This window comes from Haliotis asinina, chromosome 6, assembly GCF_037392515.1.
Source record: "Haliotis asinina isolate JCU_RB_2024 chromosome 6, JCU_Hal_asi_v2, whole genome shotgun sequence".
NCBI lineage: Eukaryota > Metazoa > Mollusca > Gastropoda > Lepetellida > Haliotidae > Haliotis > Haliotis asinina.
The window spans coordinates 15,931,639-15,949,876 of NC_090285.1; the positions used below are offsets into that span (position 1 = coordinate 15,931,639).

An 18,238-nucleotide genomic window follows, 5' to 3' on the forward strand; every position below is an offset into this window, starting at 1 on the left:
AAACTTGTAAACCACTATTTTTATCCACCCAGAAAGGTCAGGGTATACTGAAAATTAACATATTTTTACTGCTATTTCTTTCATTCTTACGTAAATGCATGAAACAAAAGCCAAAATATTTCTTTCTCTTTTCCTGTGTGCGACGAGATGTCTTCCTCCACACCCATATGTATACTAACTGCACGTGTCATATGTTACGCCTTGAATATCAGTGTTTAATCATTTGTACATATGTTGAAATTTAAAGAAGCCAAACACTATCCTTGTGTCAGACCGTTCTCTCTTTAAAACTGCAAAATCCACATCCATATGTAAACATGTATTACTCTTCAGATGGCGACAGCCAAGAAACTGACAGACAACCACCTCACCTGTGTCATCTGCACTGAGGTCTTCACAGACCCTGCCACACTTCAGTGTAATCACACATTCTGTAAGTCATGTCTGTTGAAATACACCAACACACAGCCTGCAGCAATACAAGCCAAGTCCATCCCATGTCCCTTCTGTAGACAACTGACGAAGGTGACCATCCCTGACAGTCCAGTAGAGGAGTGGGTCAGTCAGCTGAAACCAAGTCACGTCATACAGGGGCTGATGGACGACTTTGGACCAGGGACACAAGGTAATGAATTGACACTTGACATTCAGCGAGTATTTTTAAATATTGTGTTTTTTAAGATTCTGTTTAATTTTTACACTGAATAAGAATGTACACTGCACAAGTGCGTAATGAAATACATCTTCTTGGAGACACAAATAATCTGAACATGTCTTTATGCACCCTCGATGTTTGTTCTCTGAGCCCAATCACCTCAATGATGATTGTGAAGTGTTTGTAGCACGGTACAAAACGTTTTGTAGCCATCGCTAGATTTTGCAGTCGGCAAGAAAAACAGATTGAAAGTTATCTCCCTTCCATCGACATGCACTCGCAAAACGTCGGTTATTACCGTACATCATACGTGATTCAGTGTCATTCGAGATAAAGAATTACTACAAAGATGTACCAAATGCGTTCAGCATTCCCAGTGGGGCACATAGAAAATGTGAGTCGCTTGTAAGCGGGATACATTGAAAATGATAGAAGTGTTCACCCAATCAGAAGATGACATTTATGTGTGAGGTAAGATAATCTTCCATATTTTCATTGGAATCATTGATTGATTTCTTCTGAAAAACTGGTTGTTTTCAAATGTCACATGCGACATTTTTCTTTGTTTTTGCGACATAGTGTGTTTGTTTGTGTGTATAAGCACTGGAATATATGAAATCCCACTTTATTAGTATATGTGTTGATTTATCTAGATCAAAGGAAACAAACAGTTTGTCATTACAGGAACCCCTGTAAAAACCTGCAACGTTTGCAACGTACAAGGGAAGACAACTCCTGCCACCTTCTGGTGTTCTGTCTGTGATGACGTTTTCTGTGATGGATGTCTGAAGATGCACAACATGATGCCAATGTCACGTGACCATGAAGTTGTGGATGTGTCAGATTCAACCAAAAGAAAAGCTAAGCAACGCTTCATGTGTAAAATCCACAAAGACAAACAGGTCGAGTTGTTCTGTAAGGATTGCAAAAAGGCCATTTGTCATACATGCTGCAGTATAAAACACAGGAAATGTGACGATGTAGATACTTTAGACAATATGACCCCTGTTGTCAGAGAACACTTGTCAAATCAAAACCAAGGCCTGAAACTCAAAATGGCAACTGCAGAAAATAGAATCATCTTTAAAAAATCTCAAATTGAACAATTAGCGACTGATGCGCAAGGCATCAAGGAGGAAATCAGTCAGTTACGGCAGACGCTGGTAGTGTTGATTTTAGGCAAGGAGAAGCAACTTCTTGATAAAGTTGATCGGTTTTCCAATGAACAAATACAGGAATTACAAGCAGAAATGAAATCCCAGGAGATCGAGTTGCAGATGTACAGGCAACAATATGAGTTCACAGCCAATGCTGTCACGTCCAACTGCGAAATGGACATGTATATCCTCTATGAATCGGTGTGTGAGGAGACGACAGACAACAGAGGCAAGAACACCCGACCTGCACCAGGAAGGGTCGTATTCACTCACGACATGGACAAGCTGAGAAAGGCAGTGGATGATCTACAACTTGGAGAGGTTGAAGTGGCCTGTGGTGTGAGTGACCACCCGTCTACCCATGTTCTACATCACACTATTGACTGTCGGGTTGATGATGACAGTGAGGATCCTTATTTGCGTGACGTCACAGTGTTGACTGTTGATGGTATAAAAGTAACAGTAGTTGCAGATTACAATAACATCAGCATCAAAACATATCAAACATCAAAACCAAACACAAAGAGAAATCATCTTCTACTTTCCAGTGGTCCTTGGCAAATAGCAAAGTTAACTGAGAGTCGGGTAGCAGTCAGTGTTCCGTGGAGTCAGGAAATAGTTACAGTGGGTGTTACCCCAGATCCTGTATTGCTGTCAACTATCAAAACAAATAAGAGGTACTTCGGTCTAGCCTGTCTGAGACCTTCACAGCTGGTTGCAGGTACATACCAACAGCCTCAGTCTGTGGATATACTGGACATGACAGGGAAGATACTCAAGTCTATCAACACGGGGGTCATAAAGAATCCAGACCGTATCCATGTCACCAGTAATAACAACTTGATAGTCAGTGAAGGAACAATAAAATCCCTCGTATCTGTGACAAGTCAAGGAGAAATTGTTTTCACCTACACTCCCACAGGGGACAGAACTCAGAATTATCCGTGGTATATCACAACAACCAGCACAGGTAATATCCTGCTTGTAGAGGGCAGATCCCACAAGGTAATTCAGCTGACCGAGTCGGGGCAGTTTGTCAGAGATGTCCTCACACGACAGGATGGTCTGGGATATCCTCGTGGTATCTGTCTTGATGAGGACAGGTTTGTGTACGTTACATGTGGGCGATATGTGAAGGTATTCAAGTTCAGATCGTCAGACGTGTTTCAAATATGAACAGAATTTAATCTTGATGGAGGCGGGTTTGTGTTTGTTATATATGGACCGTATGGAAACGTATTCGATTTTTGAATGTGAGTCGCGTTCCACTTGTACATAATTCAATCAAACAACACTTGCCAACCTCAGATAATGTTATTGATATAATGATATTGTTTTAATGTAAACCACAATATTAGAACATTGACGAAAAACATGACCTCAAAGTTTGTCTCATCCACATGACTTGACCTATGGATAGAAATAGTTCCAGTCATATGGATGAGACAAATTTTGATTGAGAAAACAGCAGCAGACATCCATTAGTATCCTCCATTATTCATTGTGTGACGGATCAGGTCCCGTGTGACCTGAGGTAATAGTACCCCGTAATAGTAGTCATTCCAAAATAATCTAACATGCGATTCACGAACTGTCAACTGTGTCGTCAATATGAAACTTGATATATTCGTTTCTTTGTAATCATATGTATGTATTACGGATCTTCAATACACATTGTTCAATGTAGCACATTTAATGACTCATATTCTCTATGTTCTATGTTCCCTGCGTGTTGTTCATAACTATATTGTGACCCCTCGCCATAAATACAAAGTTCAAAGTATTTCGTACTTCTGTTGTGGATATACGGTGGACCAGGCTTAACGCTTGTATTTTCAAAAAGGCAGAACTTGATTTGGTGGCAAATGTTGGGATCATCCACAGCACTGGGGTAGCTAAGTGGTCAAAGCGTTCGCTCGTCACGTTGATGACCCAGGTTCGAATGCCTACATCGGTACACTGTGTGGAAGCCACTTATTGGTGTCTCCCGTCGTTATATTGCTTGAATATCACTATAAACTCGCTCCCTCCCTCCCTCTCCGCTTCCCTCACTCACTATGGAGGGCGATACAACATAAACATTGGCTATAGATCGCCAGTGATTGAAGGTCGATCACCATACGTAAAAACGATTGGGACTTACAGTACTCTTGCTACCTGCATGGTCACTGGTTGGATTTACACCATCCCGTCAGATGCTGGCGATTGTAGGACAATTTAACCAACAGGTACAATAACACTACGTTTAAAATGTAGTAATTTTAAACTTTACTTTAAAAGTTTTGGGACTTAACACAGTGTGGAACAAAGTGCGGTTGTACAAAACAAACTTGCCCTATGAATGTCGTAAGTCTTTGTTAAGGTATGGAAGTCATGATCACCTTAGGGATAAGATCGCTCCACAGAACATTATACAACACAAGCTTAGTTTTACAACTGTCGTACAACTGTCTATTTCATGGAAATTCTGATAACCTTAAAGCTAAGACCGCTCTGTGAAACAACCACAGATTCTTGGCTAAGGGATCTTGAAAAAGGTATTAGTTTGTAGTTTTCTAAGCACGAAGTAGTTTCTCAGTTAGGTCTGGATGTTAAGGGGTAAGACAAAATCTAAAACTTGAGTTATTTTCATGATCCCAGAATCTGGTTATGATGAAACACCTACAAGAATAAGGACCAATTCTAATCTCGAACTGTGAGTGTATGAAAAGTTTCAGGCGCTCTCGGGCACTCTCAGACACTAGTTATTTTGTGTGGTCAGTTCTTCAGGATTTCTTGCCTTGCGCCTCACCGTGTAGTTGTCCAGATTTGTAATAATGATCTGAAGATATTCGATGGCGAGTCTGGACCAGATAACCCAGTGATTACCAGGACGTCGGTATGCAATTTCTAATTCATATCTGAAGGAATGTCAACATGAAAATATGCAAGCATCCAGTGATTAAATGAGATCAATGAGTAATGTGTATCGGATGACAGGCATCAATCTAGGCTGTGAATTTGATCACAAGATCCTACTAGTTGCCTTCTGCAGCAAGCATGGGAAACTGATGACCAACCACACGTTGAGATCACGATGAAGGACAGTGTGGTGGCCTTGTGGTTAAAGCATTCACTTGTAACGCCGAAGACCCAGGTTTGATTCATGGGACAATGTGTGAAGCAGTGGATGATCTACAACTTGGAGAGGATGAAGAACATATCAAACATCAAAACCAAACACACAAAGTAATCATCTTTTACTTTCCAGTGGTCCTTCGCAAACAGCAAAGTTAATTGAGAGTCGGATAGCAGTCAGTGTTCCGTGGAGTCAGGAAATAGTTACAGTGGGTGTTACCCCAGATCCTGTATTGCTCTCAAATATCAAACCAACTAAGAGGTACTGCGCTCTAGCCTGTCTGAGACCTTCACAGCTGGTGGCAGGTACATACCAACAGCCTCAGTCTGTGGACATACTGGACATGACAGGGAAGATACTAAAGTCTGTCAACACGGGTGTCATAAAGAATGCCTGATCCTACTAGTTGCCTTCTGCAGCAAGCATGGGAAGCTGATGACCAACCACACGTTGTGATCATGATGAAGGACGGTCTGGTGGCCTTGTGGTTAAATGATTCGCTTGTCAAGCCGACGACCCAGGTTTGATTCATGGGACAATGTGTGAAGCCTGTGTCTGTTGTCACCTGCCGTGATATCACGTCCAAAAGTGCCAAAACACCAAACTCATTCACTCACTCAAATCATAATAACAGTAATTACTACAAAACTATCTTTTAAGTTCAAGTTGTTTATTGTGTGATATTTTTCTACAGCTTTGTACACATTATGTTTATGGTATTAATTTCAATTGTGACACAATCAAACACAATAACACTGCACAGAAAGAAGAAAATCACAGGGGTTAAAGCATCTACACTGGACAGTTAAAGTGAAAGGGGTTAACACTAGTAGTCACTGTCCATCACTTGCAGCCTTTACCCTTAACACTTGCTACAAGTGCAATGGTTTTAATGTGAAACAAGTAATACCAGTCAGCAGCAGAAGGGTTAAGGTGGTGACGACACAAGATCAGCATCCAAGAGCTTCAACATATTTAGGACTTCAATAATATATATAACTTCTAAATTACACCTTTAGTTTAGTTCTATGAACTGTATATTTTTCATTCACTGAAGTGAATGGAGGTACACTTCATAAGACAGATTTCAAGAAAACTGATTTTTTTTTTTTTGTCACAAGTGTCCATTACAGATTATTAGGTGGAACGACTAGGATAGGAGAAGACGTCATATCAGGTGGAGCGACTAGGGTTGGAGGGGACGTCAGAGTAGGTGAGTGAGTGAGTGAATTAATATTATGTTTAACGTCACCTCGGCAATATTGCAGCCATATCGTGACGTGAACAGTTAACAACGAACAGGACTATATGTATATTATAAAAACCTGTCAGTGAAGGACACTAAAACAACTAGATTATCACAATTTGAAATAAAACAAGCGTGGAACGTAAAAATTAAAATCACTATTTAGAATATAAAAACAGGCTATAGATCGCCAATAACAGAAGGTAGATCACCACACTAGGGACCATGGGGACTTACAATATCAATGCTACCTACATGGACCCTAGTTGGATTTACACCATCCCTTCAGCTGTTGGCGATTGTAAGAAATGCTAGCCAGAATTAAAAGACAGAAATGCTACGTCTAAAAATCCTGGTAAGTTCAAATTTACTTCAGATGTTTCGGGACGTACGTATTCTCTCAGGGGGACAATTATTTTACAGTACTTTAACCCCCCTCGAGGATACAGCCACTAACAATCTTAGTTACTAATTCAAACTTCCAATCATAAAATATATATCTATTTACAAATCACTTAACGAATCTAATTCTTTTTAAAATGCAATAATTAAATGAGAATTTACGTTACTAAACGATCCTTCATAGTTCGTGATTTAAAATAATTATCCCTTGTGATGGAATATTCAACACAGTCAAGCAAAATATGCTTGACTGTAATTCTTTCATCACAAGGGATGCAGAACGGAGGATCCTCACCTTTCAATAGGTATTCATGAGTATAACTTGTGTGACTAATACGACATCGTCACATGATGACCTCCTCAAATCTGGACTGACAACCCAAGTAGGTTTAACCAACATAGGGTTTTATTGCATGTAATTTATTTATGCCCACTTGGGTTTCCCACTTCTTCTGCATCAGATCACGGATATAAGACCTAATAGTGGTTTTATAATCTGAGTATGGAATAAGAAGTGGTGTCAGAAATTTGTTGAGTGCTGCCTTGGCAGCAAAATCGGCCATCGTGTTACCTGAAATTCCGACATGGATGGGCAACCAACAAAAGACGATGTCGTACTGGCCAGTAGCAAGATCATTATACAATTCAATGATTTCAATCAAAAGTGGATGTTTGCAAGAACTACTTTTAATAGCCTGAAGGCAAGAAAGGGAATCTGAATATATTATATACTGTTTACATTTAGGGTATCTTTGAATATATTTAAGAGCTGTTAATATGGCGTTAGCTTCAGCTGTAAAAATAGAGCTGTTACCTGGTATTCTAGAAGTTATTGTTCTGGATCCAATCACAATGGCACAAGCTACTGCGCCACCGTCCTTGGACCCATCTGTAAATGAGGATTTGTAATTGCTATATTTACTTTTTAATTGATTATAGTCCTGTTTATATTGTAAGTCATTTGTTTCTGATTTTTTAAAATTTTACCAGTGACCAGTGTTAGATGAACTTCTGATCTAACCAACTGACAAGGAGGAGAAGAAAGCAAGAAAGCAGCCGGGATGGAGCTATAGTTTGTAGCTCAATGCCAGCAGCAGTTATGAAAGATTTCACTCTTACAACCAAAGGCGGAACAAGAGAAGACTTTTTATTGTATAGATCCCCATGAAGAGGATTACAAACACAGTTAAATGCAAGATTTTATTCATTAGAATATAGTTTTGTTATATACTGTAAGGATAATTTTATACGTCGTTGGGTAAGGGATGGCTCATCGGCCTCAACATAGAGACTATCGATGGGAGAGGTTCTAAACGATCCAAGACAGAGTCTTAGCCCTTGGTGGTGGATAGAATCTAATACTTTTAGGTTACTGTTACAGGCACCCCCATAGACGATGGAGCCATAATCAAGTTTGGAACGGATTAGTGATCGATATAGATGAAGGAGAAGGTGATCGCCTCCCCATTTAGAATTGGAAACGACTTTCAACAAGTTAAGTCCCTTCAGCCATTTAGTGTAAAGGGATTTTATATGTGAAAGAAACGTTAGGTCAGAATCAAAAATTAGACCCAAGAATTTAGCCTCCTTGACAACCTTGATGGGCGTGCCATCAAGAGATGGTTCAGGGTCTTTATGTGGTTTGTATTTATGGCAGAAATGTATGCAATTAGTTTTCGTTCTAGAGAACTTAAAACCATTTTCAAGACACCATATATTTATCTTGTTTAAACACAGTTGCAGTTGCCGTTCAATAGTATGCATATTTTTACCACGACAAGATGTATTAAAATCATCCACAAATAACGATCTATCTATTGAATCGTTTAAAACTTTTGGTAAACTATTTATCTTTATACTAAATAATGTAACAGACAAAATACTGCCTTGTGGAACACCCTGGTCCTGATTGTAAAGATCAGACATGGTTGTACCCACTCGAACCTGAAATTGCCCGTAAATGGTAAATGGCCCCTCAACCCAAAGTCATACGAATCTTTTAAAATACCATGTTTCCATGTTGTATTGTAAGCTTTTTCCAGGTCAAAAAAGACTGATACAGCATGTTGGTTATTAACAATGCAATTTTGAACGAATGATTCCAACCGAACCAAATGGTCAATAGTACTTCTATTTTTTCGAAAACCACACTGAATGTTCGTGTTAAGATTATTCGTTTCTAAAAACCACACCAGTCGATTATTGACAAACGCAACTCGTCAATGAAATAGGCCTATAGTTTGATGGATCAGTATGATCTCGGCCAGGCTTAGGTATGGGAACAACAATGGCATTACGCCACGACGGAGGAAACTGCAGTTATCCAAATATTATCAAAAATATTTAAAAGTGTCTCAAGACATGACTTGGGTAAATGTTTTAAAAGCTGATAGTGGACATTATCAGTTCCTGTTGCTGTATCATGAGCTTGTGCTAAAGCTGTATCAAGCTCATGTAGTGAAAATAATGAATTATGTTTTTCACCATTGTCAGAATTAAAATTAGGTTTCATTTTTCTTGTTAACTTTTATATTTTTGAAATTGAGGATTATAATTAGATGATGAAGAATGGGCAGATAAAGTTTGCAATGTCAGATTTATTGGTTATTATACTGGAGCCATTTTTCAGATGATGAACACTAGATTTGGAACCTTTACCCTTAATTTTCTGTATCATGTTCCACACCTTCGTCACAGGAGTATGTGAATGGATCTTTGAAACAAAGTTCTTCCAAGACTGTCGCTTATTTTGCTTAAACGTACGTCTCGCCTTGGCACTATTTATTTTTCGTTATTTAAATTGTGAACTGTTGGATGCCGACGAAAGTATTTCTCTATCTTCTTCCTACACTTCCTGGCCTGTTTGCAATCGTCAGTAAACCACACGAATGTGTGGTGTCGCAGAGGACTTAGGAATAGTTTCATGAGCTTTTTGGTTCAGTTTATCAGAGAACAACCGAATAGGGTCAACAGCATTAACAAAGTAATCAGATTTTAAGTCGTTAGTACAGAGTGTCTTAAATAAATTCCAATTAGCCTTCGCAAAATTCCACCTGGTTGCCGGTGGATCATCAGTCGAATTTATAGCAGAGAGAACTGTGGGGAAATGGTCACTTCCACGAAGGTCGTCATGGACCGAGAATTCAAATTCAGTATAAATATTTGGGTCACAGAGCGACAAATCAAGTTCAGAATACGTGCCTGTACCAGGATGCAAATATGTGGCTGATCCATCATTAAATATGCATAAATTATAAAGTATTCTAGGATTTTCCCTCTGGCATTGACAGTATTACTTCCCCATACAGGGTTTTGCCCATTTAGATCCCCCATGATGATACAGGGTCTCCGGAGCTGGTCAAGCAGATTCTGAAGATCGGACTGCTGTACGAGAGAAGATGGGGAGATGTACGAGGAGCTAAGAGTGAAAGTTATGTGTAAAGAAAGACTGCGACGGCTGGCAGGTTGCATTTTAGGGGCACAGGGCTATGAATGACACCCTGTCTCACCAAAATGGATGCGCCACCTGTACCTTTGTTTCCCGGAGGTGAAAACAAGTGATATGAGTTGTACTGACGTATATCCAATTTATCCGCATTTTTTAGATATGTCTCTTGTAAAGAAAAGGCTGATGGTTTGAAATCCTGTGATAGTAATTGAAGATCATTAAAATTGTTCCTAAGACCCCTACAATTCCATTGTACTATGTTCATAAAATTATTTATGGAGGTTCAACAGTAGAAACTGGGTGCGTGGAAGCACTACTCCTACACCCTGTGTGTGAAGGAGTGATCTCCATAGCAAGCGGTTCAAATATATTTTGAACCGACACTGACATATGTTGAAGAGACCACGCCTTCTTTTTTAACTTTTTCTCTTCTTTACTCGTTAGTTGAGCAACACCCTAAATAGCTGGAGATAATACAGTCGCAGGTAGATTTTTCTGTCTCTGGCTCTTCAGTCTGGGATGCTGAGGAGTGCTGACATGTTTGTGACGTCTGAGTTGTGCCATTCAACGTTATCTGAGCTTCACTGACCCAAGATATCACAGTTTGACAAGAAACTGAAGAAGTGTTTTTAACAACAGAAGTTGGTGTAGGAGTAGGTTGGTCTTGTTGGAGCAGGAACTAAGTTCTTAATTAGCTTCAAAGTATGAAATATTATGTGTACATTTCAGTTTGAGTATTTTACTTGAGATATAAAGTTAGGTAAATGGCCCCAAAACCCAAAGTCATGCAAATCTTTTAAAATACCCGAATGAGCTTCACTGACCCAAGATATCACAGTTTGACAAGAAACTGAAGAAGTGTTTTTAACAACAGAAGTTGGTGTAGGAGAAGAAACAGTGGCTGAACACGTTATTGTGGCATTTGGTCTTGTTGGAGCAGGAACTAATTTCTTAACTTCAAAGTATGCAATATTATGTGTACATTTCGGGTTGGGGATTTTACTTTCATACTCGAATTTTGGGCAGGACTTAGATGACGCCAGATGCTCATCACTGCAGTTTGCACACTTTATGGCATTGATACATTCGGTACTCTCATGAGTACCATTACAGCGTGAGCACACTGACTTACCAGTGCAGGACCTCGCACCATGTCCAAACGTCTGGCAGTTGTAACACCGGAGTGGATTTGGGACATATATCTCCACTCCAATATTGCAATAACCGGCTTTAATGAACTTTGGAAGATTAGTCAGACTAAACGTAAACAGATAAGTGTTGGTTTTTTATAACATTTGATTCCTGTTTCTTGATAAAACGTTTCACAGCAGTAACTCCTTGTTCTTTCAATTCAGCCACAATTTCTTCTTCAGTCATATCTGAGAGACAGTGGGCCCTGCCTCTAACAATTCCTCTGCAAGAATTCAGGGTTTTATGTTCCGAGCCAACAACCTGTTTGTTCACAAAACGGTTTAGTCCTAGTAGACTGACTGATTGCTGCCTCCGTACACATTCTATCAAGAGAGAACCATTCCTAAGACGTGTGACATTTTTAACCTCTCCGAAGATACCTTGAATACCTTCGGAGACGGCAAAAGGGTTGATGTTTAAAGGACTCCTATCAGCACTTTCTATCACTAAAAACCTTGGCCAGGAATCCTTGGCATATGAAGATATCTCTTCATCAGAGGAAGAAGACATATGTCTGCGTTTTGATGTTTTGACGGAACCAGATGGAGTGTTAGTAGCCATGGTAGATAAATATAATTCGGCAACCCTGCCCCCCACCCGCCATCAAGTGTCAACAAGGGCGGTAATACAGTGGATACCAGACAGCAGTACCAGGGCTACAGGGTTGTTATACTCCAGAAAATACAGACTTGAAAAGCCACGATATCTTAAAGAAAATGTGTCAAGCTGGTTCTGCATGTGACACAGTTCCAAAGAACACGGAATTCAGAGGTCTATATATCCAGATTGGCTCATGAGTCACCGCCTTCTGGCATAGGACCCTAGGCAATGAAATGTATCAAATTTGTTTCCTAAATATCAAAAGGACCAATACCCATAAACATATATGTGCAAAACGTATGCTATGCACTGGGCATGGCGTGACCAGCCGATTGATAGAACCGGGCCAATTCTACCACCCGTCTAGGTGAAGTAAGGGCCAAAGTGGTGTGTTAGGCACCAGGAACATAAGGTCCTACTCCAAGTGCCCTCAACCAACAAGATCCCGTCCTCCACCGACACAGGGGCGCAACCCACGGCCAACAGGTTGGTGGACCAAATATTCCCCCGGGTCCACAACGGGGGGTTGGCAAGCACTTAGCGTTACCCAGCACCCACCACGAGGAGGTGGCTTGCCACGGGTGCCGTCAGATTAGGTGGGTCGGGTAGGAGGGAACGTCAGATTAGGTGGGACGAGTAGAGTGCGCGGGGATGGGAACGTCATATTAGGTTGTGAGAGTAGATTGGGTGAGTGGGACGTCATATTAGGTTGGGAGAGTAGAGTGGGCGTCAGGGACGTCATATTAGGTTGGGCGAGTAGGGTCGGTGGTGTTGGGGGACGTCAGATTATTTTGGGAGAGTAAGGTAGGCAGGAGCGACGTCAAAGGGGATTTGGCAGTTAAGGTGGCGAGTGGTCGAAGAGGCTCATGGGAGTGGTACACAAAGACCGTGGTCAAGACTACCAGTTGTCCGAGTTCAAGTTTTGTGCAACCTGTTGTGGCTCAGTGGGGTAGACAGCCTACTTTGTATTCTGGCAATTAGGTTCTGCCTCTGGAGGTGTAGGTTCACATCCTGCATACAATTTAATCCAGCAAAGCACTAGAATCTGTACTTTACTGAGGAATTGTAATCCAGATTATCTTACCTCACCCATAAATGTCGTTATCTAATTGGCTAAGCACTCAGAGTAACCCACTGACAATGGCAACTTATTCAGTACTTCATGGAAGTACTTCTTTTTCTCGTTGCGGTTTTTGTCGTTTTAAAGAGAGTTTGGTCTGCTTTTCTTGTGTCGTCAACAAACTCTATCAGTGGCTGCGAATAGCTTTCCCTCGCAGTCCAGTAAACAAATATAGAGAAAACGTACATGTAGTCTCTGTGAAAATAAAGAAGGGGAATGACACCGTGGCAAATTAAGTAAGACAATACCTGCGGGAAAAACAACAAGAAGCAAGATTCGAATTGTTTGATTCGCACAGGTTGGCTAAAGTGCACGATCCGATACCTATGCTTCAAACAGTTCTAATTTAATATTGAGACGCTCACGCACACGCACGCACGCACGCACAAAGTAAATAAAATAAACAAACCATCGAGAGTATATCAACCCATGTCCTCCTCATGGCCAATAAACAACTTATAATATAACATGTGTGGCAACTTTCATCTTTGAATGTTTAAAATCTTTACGTTTAAGTTTCTTGTCCCCTCTGCAATATTTCAGCCACACTGTTACTAAAACTAGTTCTAAATTCATGGACAATACCCCATACAATTTATGAAACCCTGTCGACACAGGAAGTCCAAACAGGACGACCAAAAAGTCCAAACAACTGTGTGTGTGTGTGTGTGTGTATGTGTGTGTGTGTGTGTGTGTGTGATGTGTATAGTGTATATAAGAATGGCTGTACGTGAGGTCGTGCTTTATTACTGATATGGTGTGTATGTGTTACAGGTTTTATTAAGTCCTTTAGGTCAACATTGTACATATGTTGTACAATGGGTAAACGTGTTATCTGTTAAGAACGAACTGAGGCTCTCTCTTCACCACCCCCTGTCTCTCTGTCTTATTGTCTCTGTGCGTATCTCTCTCTCCCTATCTCTTCACTCTCCCACTGTCTCTCTACTTCTTTCTCTGTGTGTGTATCTGTCCCTCCCTATCTGTTCACTATCTCACTGTCTGTCTACTTCTTTCTCTCTGAGTGTGTATCTCTCTCTTCCTCTGTCACCCTCTGACTTTTAGTTTATCAACACTTACAATTTCCTAACATGATATTCACCATTCTTTTTCTCAAGTAAAGTTCATTAAGAAACCCAGTCAAGTACATCCAAAACTATTGATAAAAGTGAGTCAATGCACACAAAATAATAGAGATTGCAAACAATTATTTGTACTTTGAAATGGGCACATACCCGTCGTCAGTATATGACGTGAACGAAGGGTCGTCACGTGACACACACGGCAACGAGGAAGTGGAGCAAGGACAGTCCGTCGATCCAGTGTTGTAATTGTGGTAAGGCACACGTAAATATGACACAATACAAACTAAGATATTAGAACCTATAACAGTACCTTGTGTTTGCAGGGAACACTGCTTCTGATTTGGACTGTTATCTGGGCAGCAAGGGAAGGATGTTTTACTTTAGTTTCAGCACAACTTTGGACAGGTTTCGGTTCAATATAGAAAATATAGAAACATGGCCTAACGAGCCGGTGAAGTATAAGCTGTAGAAATTTCATTGCTGAAAATTTCGTTGCCCTGCTGTTTGCGTTATCAACATTAATTAACACGGAGTTCGAAGACAAATTGGTAGTGTACATCATGACCTTGTGGCGAGAGACATGATTTCAGCAGAATTATGTCCCTTTATACGTCGAGTGATTACATTGGATTCGCTACATTTTCATCACTTTGGATGCGCGTGTGTGTGTTTCTGTGTTTGTGTTTCTCTTTCTGTTTGTGTTTCTCTGTGTGTGTGTGTGTGTTTGTGCGTGTGCATGTGCGTGTAGGTCTGCGTGGGCGGCGTTTAGATTTGATGTATAAAGAATTGTAGGTTTTCATTATATGAGTTTACAAACGTGTGGACGCCCCAGTTCCCCAACATTCACCGTTTAATCACTGCTATATTTTCAAGTGGTACGTTATCAGCTTTTTCCACTACTTGGGAGGTTTGGGAACTATTTTCTATCATATGAGTCATAGCTTTGCTGGAAACAATATCCATGGAGTGTGTAAATCAGATTTTCTAAAACCTGCAAACCACTATTTTTAGCCACTCTTAAAGGTTAGGGTATACTGAAGGGGAACATATTTTAACTGTTATTGTTTTCATTCGTACGTACGTTCATTACTAGTAAATGCATGAAACAAAGCCAAAATATTTCTCTCGCTGTTCCTTTTGTGCGACGAGGTGTGTTCCATCTACTCTTATATCAACTCTAACTGCACGTGTCATATTAAGATGTTACGACGTGGATATAAGTGTTTAATCATTCGTACAGACGTTGAAATTCAAGGAAGGCAAACACTATCCTTGGGTCAGACCACACTATCTTTAAAATAGCAAGATCTACATTCATGTTTAAACCACGTATTCCTCTTCAGATGGCGACAGCCAAGAAACTGACAGACAACCACCTCACCTGTGTCATCTGTACTGAGGTGTTCACAGACCCTGCCACACTTCAGTGTAATCACACATTCTGTAAGTCCTGTCTGCTGAAATACACCAACACACAGTCTGAAGCAATACAAGTCAAATCAATCCCATGTCCTTCCTGTAGACAACTGACAAAGGTGACCAGTCCTGACAGTCCAGTAGAGGAGTGGATCAGTCAGCTGAAACCAAGCCACGTCATACAGGGGCTGATGGACGACTTTGCTCCCGGGTAAAAGGTAATCGATTGAGACTTCATGACGAGTATATACTAAATATTATGTAATGCTGCATTCAAATTTAATGCAGTTTAGGGACGGAACTGTATTTCATGGTAATTGTTAGATTTAATGAATATATATGCTTCATGAATGAGTAATGGAATATTTTTTCTAACACAACTCAAGCATTCATCATTTTGTCGATTGTTACTTTGCTTTCATGTAAACTCCATCCACTGTCCTTTGTCATCACAGCGGCAATTGTAAATATCTGCAGTGTTTGCAAAACACAAGGGAAAACAACTCCTGCTACATCGTGGTGCTCCGTCTGTGACGATGTCTTCTGTGATGGGTGTCTGAAGATGCACAACATGATGCCAGTGTCACGTGACCATGAAGTTGTGCATGTGTCTGATACCATCAAAAGAAAAGCCAAGCAACGCTTCATGTGTAAATTCCACAAAGACAAACAGATCGAGTTGTTCTGTAAAGATTGCATAAAGGCCATTTGTCATACATGCTCCAGCATAAAACACAGGAAATGTGACGATGTTGGTACTTTAGATAACATGACCCCTGTTGTCAGAGAACACCTGTCAAATCAAAACCAAGAATTGAAAATCAAACTGACAACTTCAGAAAATGGAATCATCTTCAAAAAATGTCAAATTGAACAAGCAGAGTCAATTGCGCAAAGTATCAAGGAGGAAATCAGTCAGTTACGGCAGAAGCTGGTAGAAGTGATTTTAAGGAAGGAGAAGCAACTACTTGACAAAGTTAATCGGTTTTCCAATAAACAAATACAGGAATTACAAGCAGAAATGAAATCCCAGGAGATCGAGTTGCAGATGTACCAGCAACAGTATGAGTTCACAGCCAATGCTGTCACTTCCAACTGCGAGATGGACATGTATGCCATCTATGAATCAGTGTGGGAAGAGTCAACAGACAACAGAGACACGAACAACCGACTAGCACCAGGAAGGGTTGTATTCACTCACGACATGGACAAGCTGAGGAAAGCAGTGGATGATCTACACCTGGGGGAGGTTCATATGATCTGTGGTGATCACCAGTCTACCCCTGTTCTACATCACACCATTGACTGTCAGGCTAAAGATGACAGGGCGGATCCTAATGTGTTTGACGTCATAGTGTTGACTGTTGATGGTATAAAAGTAACAGTCGTTACCGAGTACACAAACAAGAGCATCAAACATATCAAACATCGAAACCAAACTCACTAAGTAATCATCTACTGGTTTCCAGTGGTCCTCGACAAATAGCAAAGCTGACTGAGACTCGGATAGCAGTCAGTGTTCCAGTCAGTAAGGAAATAGTTACAGTGGATATCACTCCAGATCCTGTATTGCTCTCAACGATCAAAACAACTAAAAAGTACTACGGTCTAGCCTTTCTGGGTCCTTCACAGCTGGTGGCAGGAACGTATAAACAGTCTCACTCTGTGGATATACTGGACATGACAGGGAAGATACTGAAGTCTATCAACACAGGGATCATAAAGAGTCCAGACTATATCCATGTCACCAGTAACAACAACTTGATAGTCAGCGAAGGTGCAGTAAAATCACTCGTACAAGTGACAAGTGAAGGAGAAGTTGTTTTCACCTACACTCCCACAGGGGACAGAGCTCTGAATTGTCCGTTGGGTATCACAACAACCAGCACAGGAGATATTCTGCTTGTAGACGGGGACTCCCACAATGTGATTCAGCTGACAGAGTCAGGGCAGTTTGTCAGAGATGTCCTCACTCGACAGGATGGTCTAAAATATCCTCGTGGTATCTGTCTTGATACGGACAGGTTTGTGTACGTTACACGTGGGCGATATGTATTGAAGTTCAGAACCTAAGATGTGGTTCAAACATGAACGAAACTTAGTCGCACAACACATTACATGTAACAGACCAACTTTCAATGAACATTTTCATTACTGAATTGGGCGGATCATATTCTAAATGTTCTATGTAGCCTGCCTGCTGTTAATGACTGCATTGTGGCAGCACAACTGACGAAACACTGGATCAGAGAGATGGCAGCAAACGGTTTTAGCTATGGGGGATGAGACAAACCACGATGAAAAAAACAGGGGTAGACCTTCGTTATTTTTCTTTTACTATTCATTATGTGATCGACCAGGCCCTATGTGGCTTGACGTAATCTTGTTCCAAAATGCCCTCATTCCAAAACAAATCAAAGTCCGACTCATGAACTGTCAACTGTGCTGCCTTGGTAAAACCCATGTAATGTACTACGTTTCTTTAGTTATGTATATGAATTATGGATATTCAAAATACATTGTGCAATACAGCACATTTAGTGAATCATATTCTTTATCCTCTATGTTGCTTGAGTGTTATAAATCACTATATACTGACCGAAGGTCAAAGTATTTCGTACTCGTGTTACTCCATGCAATCAGACAGTGGACCATCTTCAACACTTTCACTTCCAAGAAGACAGAACATGTTTTAATGTCCAGTGTTCAGGGTACCAACAGCAGTTGGGAGTGGTGGGGTAAATAAGTGAACAAAGTGTTCGCTTGTCACTCTGTTGACCCAGGTTCGATTCCCTACATGGCG

At 40.6% G+C, this 18,238-nt stretch overlaps 1 pseudogene; it reads left to right on the forward strand.

Annotated features, from left to right (window-relative positions):
- Positions 1–330: 330 nt before the first annotated feature.
- On the forward strand, positions 331–17,450 carry LOC137286421 (E3 ubiquitin-protein ligase TRIM56-like; annotated as a pseudogene).
- Positions 17,451–18,238: the final 788 nt, after the last annotated feature.